Below are 5,186 nucleotides of genomic sequence, written 5' to 3' on the forward strand. Positions count from 1 at the left end.
CCATGTCACCAGGTTAATTAACTTCTCTTAAAATTACTGACAACATGACATTTTAGACAACAGTCCAGGAAATAAACTTCTTCGTAAATGTTTTGTCATGATTTAATCGTAAATGTTTTGTCATGATTTCATCGTATATGTTTTGTCAAGGTTTCTTCGTATATGTTTTGTCATGATTTAATCGTATATGTTTTTGTCATGATTTAATCGTATATGTTTTGTCAAACATGAACGTAAATGTTTTGTCAAACATGAACGTAAATGTTTTGTCATGATTTAATCGTAATGAGTGTAAATGATTTCATATAATTGCTTACCTCGGAAAACCGAGAGAAGAGATTCCATATGAAAATCGCAAGAATTTGGCTCCTGGTTTGAAATATTATTATGTTCATAGACTTCCTCGTATATGTTTTGTAAACATGAGCGTATATGTTTTGTCATGATTTAATCGTACATGTTTTGTCAAGACTTCTTCATCGTAATGAGCGTATATGTTTTGTGAAGAATATAGCAACCGCCTGAATTCAGACGGTTGCTTTTTACAAAATTCACACAGGAAAATTCTTGAGTTTTGGTTGAAAGAATACGGTCAAGCCAAAAGTGGCTCGACCTCAAAACAAACATTTTATGAGCTTACTAAGGCATTTATGATGAATTCAAAGGTATTTGCATACATCCTGACCTCGTTCATTTTGTTGCTGAATGGTGCTCTGTAAAAGTATGCATTTTATGTCAAAGATATTATGGACTCCATAGATAAGAAAGTTCATGAGAAGTTAGATGAAGAAGAACTCGAAGATACAGTAGAGAATGCAAAACATTTTTGACGAAGTGAAGATCTTCACTTCGTCAAAATGTGATGCAAAAACAAGCATTTTAATGAGCTTACTAAGGCATTTATGAATGAATTCAAAGGTATTTGCATACATCCTGACCTCGTTCATTTTGTTGTTGAATTCAGCAAAAATAATGTTTAGGGTAGATGGTTTTTAGGTGTCACTACGTCACCATGAATGTCACCAGGTTAATTAACTTCTCTTAAAATTACTGACAACATGACATTTAGACAACAGTCCAGGAAATAAACTTCTTCGTAAATGTTTTGTCATGATTTAATCGTAAATGTTTTGTCATGATTTCATCGTATATGTTTTTGTCAGGTTTCTTCGTATATGTTTTGTCATGATTTAATCGTATATGTTTTTGTCATGATTTAATCGTATATGTTTTGTCAAACATGAACGTAAATGTTTTGTCAAACATGAACGTAAATGTTTTGTCATGATTTAATCGTAATGAGTGTAAATGATTTCATATAATTGCTTACCTCGGAAAACCGAGAGAAGAGATTCCATATGAAAATCGCAAGAATTTGGCTCCTGGTTTGAAATATTATTATGTTCATAGACTTCATCGTATATGTTTTGTCAAACATGAGCGTATATGTTTTGTCATGATTTAATCGTACATGTTTTGTCAAGATTTTCATCGTAATGAGCGTATATGTTTTTGAAGAATATAGCAACCGCTGAATTCAGACGGTTGCTTTTTATACAAAATTCACACAGGAAAATTCTTGAGTTTTGGTTGAAAGAATACGGTCAAGCCAAAAGTGGCTCGACCTCAAAACAAACATTTTATGAGCTTACTAAGGCATTTATGAATGAATTCAAAGGTATTTGCATACATCCTGACCTCGTTCATTTTGTTGCTGAATGGTGCTCTGTAAAGTATGCATTTTATGTCAAAGATATTATGGACTCCATAGATAAGAAAGTTCATGAGAAGTTAGATGAAGAAGAACTCGAAGATACAGTAGAGAATGCAAAACATTTTTGACGAAGTGAAGATCTTCACTTCGTCAAAATGTGATGCAAAAACAAGCATTTTATGAGCTTACTAAGGCATTTATGAATGAATTCAAAGGTATTTGCATACATCCTGACCTCGTTCATTTTGTTGTTGAATTCAGCAAAAATAATGTTTAGGGTAGATGGTTTTTAGGTGTCACTACGTCACCATGTCACCAGGTTAATTAACTTCTCTTAAAATTACTGACAACATGACATTTAGACAACAGTCCAGGAAATAAACTTCTTCGTAAATGTTTTGTCATGATTTAATCGTAAATGTTTTGTCATGATTTCATCGTATATGTTTTGTCAAGGTTTCTTCGTATATGTTTTGTCATGATTTAATCGTATATGTTTTTGTCATGATTTAATCGTATATGTTTTGTCAAACATGAACGTAAATGTTTTGTCAAACATGAACGTAAATGTTTTGTCATGATTTAATCGTAATGAGTGTAAATGATTTCATATAATTGCTTACCTCGGAAAACCGAGAGAAGAGATTCCATATGAAAATCGCAAGAATTTGGCTCCTGGTTTGAAATATTATTATGTTCATAGACTTCATCGTATATGTTTTGTCAAACATGAGCGTATATGTTTTGTCATGATTTCATCGTACATGTTTTGTCATGATTTCATCGTATATGCTTTGTCATGATGATTTCATCGAAACTAAACGTATATGTTTTGTCATGATTTAATCGTAAATGTTTTGTCATGATTTCATCGTATATGTTTTGTCAAGGTTTCTTCGTATATGTTTTGTCATGATTTAATCGTATATGTTTTTGTCATGATTTAATCGTATATGTTTTGTCAAACATGAACGTAAATGTTTTGTCAAACATGAACGTAAATGTTTTGTCATGATTTAATCGTAATGAGTGTAAATGATTTCATATAATTGCTTACCTCGGAAAACCGAGAGAAGAGATTCCATATGAAAATCGCAAGAATTTGGCTCCTGGTTTGAAATATTATTATGTTCATAGACTTCATCGTATATGTTTTGTCAAACATGAGCGTATATGTTTTGTCATGATTTCATCGTACATGTTTTGTCATGATTTCATCGTATATGCTTTGTCATGATGATTTCATCGAAACTAAACGTATATGTTTTGTCATGATTTCATCGTACATGTTTTGTCAAGATTTCATCGTAATGAGTGTAAATGAACCAAAAATAATGTTTACGTTCATGTTTGACAACACAGCAGGGGAAGGCATTTATGAATTATTTTCGAAGAACTGAAGGTGTCACTATGTCACCATGTGTCACTCGGTTAATTAACTTCTCTGAAAAAATGAGACAACATGACATTTTGACAACAACACAGGAAATAAATGTTTACGTATATGTTTTGTCAAGATTCTTCGTATATGTTTTGTCATGATTTAATCGTATATGTTTTGTCATGATTTAATCGTATATGTTTTGTCATGACTTCTTCGTAATGAACGTATATGTTTTGTCAAGACTTCTTCGTATATGTTTTGTCATGATTTAATCGTATATGTTTTGTCATGATTTAATCGTACATGTTTTGTCAAGACTTCTTCATCGTAATGAGCGTATATGTTTTGTGAAAGAATATAGCAACCGCCTGAATTCAGACGGTTGCTTTTTATACAAAATTCACACAGGAAAATTCTTGAGTTTTGGTTGAAAGAATACGGTCAAGCCAAAAGTGGCTCGACCTCAAAACAAACATTTTATGAGCTTACTAAGGCATTTATGAATGAATTCAAAGGTATTTGCATACATCCTGACCTCGTTCATTTTGTTGCTGAATGGTGCTCTGTAAAGTATGCATTTTATGTCAAAGATATTATGGACTCCATAGATAAGAAAGTTCATGAGAAGTTAGATGAAGAAGAACTCGAAGATACAGTAGAGAATGCAAAAACATTTTTGACGAAGTGAAGATCTTCACTTCGTCAAAATGTGATGCAAAAACAAGCATTTTATGAGCTTACTAAGGCATTTATGAATGAATTCAAAGGTATTTGCATACATCCTGACCTCGTTCATTTTGTTGTTGAATTCAGCAAAAATAATGTTTAGGGTAGATGGTTTTTAGGTGTCACTACGTCACCATGTCACCAGGTTAATTAACTTCTCTTAAAATTACTGACAACATGACATTTAGACAACAGTCCAGGAAATAAACTTCTTCGTAAATGTTTTGTCATGATTTAATCGTAAATGTTTTGTCATGATTTCATCGTATATGTTTTGTCAGGTTTCTTCGTATATGTTTTGTCATGATTTAATCGTATATGTTTTTGTCATGATTTAATCGTATATGTTTTGTCAAACATGAACGTAAATGTTTTGTCAAACATGAACGTAAATGTTTTGTCATGATTTAATCGTAATGAGTGTAAATGATTTCATATAATTGCTTACCTCGGAAAACCGAGAGAAGAGATTCCATATGAAAATCGCAAGAATTTGGCTCCTGGTTTGAAATATTATTATGTTCATAGACTTCATCGTATATGTTTTGTCAAACATGAGCGTATATGTTTTGTCATGATTTCATCGTATATGTTTTTGTCATGATTTAATCGTATATGTTTTGTCAAACATGAACGTAAATGTTTTGTCAAACATGAACGTAAATGTTTTGTCATGATTTAATCGTAATGAGTGTAAATGATTTCATATAATTGCTTACCTCGGAAAACCGAGAGAAGATTCCATATGAAAATCGCAAGAATTTGGCTCCTGGTTTGAAATATTATTATGTTCATAGACTTCATCGTATATGTTTTGTCAAACATGAGCGTATATGTTTTGTCATGATTTAATCGTACATGTTTTGTCAAGACTTCTTCATCGTAATGAGCGTATATGTTTTGTGAAGAATATAGCAACCGCCTGAATTCAGACGGTTGCTTTTATACAAAATTCACACAGGAAAATTCTTGAGTTTGGTTGAAAGAATACGGTCAAGCCAAAAGTGGCTCGACCTCAAAAACAAACATTTTATGAGCTTACTAAGGCATTTATGAATGAATTCAAAGGTATTTGCATACATCCTGACCTCGTTCATTTTGTTGCTGAATGGTGCTCTGTAAAGTATGCATTTTATGTCAAAGATATTATGGACTCCATAGATAAGAAAGTTCATGAGAAGTTAGATGAAGAAGAACTCGAAGATACAGTAGAGAATGCAAAACATTTTTGACGAAGTGAAGATCTTCACTTCGTCAAAATGTGATGCAAAAACAGCATTTTATGAGCTTACTAAGGCATTTATGAATGAATTCAAAGGTATTTGCATACATCCTGACTCGTTCATTTTGTTGTTGAATTCA

This window comes from Trichomonas vaginalis, chromosome VI (assembly GCF_026262505.1).
Source record: "Trichomonas vaginalis G3 chromosome VI, whole genome shotgun sequence".
Lineage (NCBI taxonomy): Eukaryota > Parabasalia > Trichomonadida > Trichomonadidae > Trichomonas > Trichomonas vaginalis.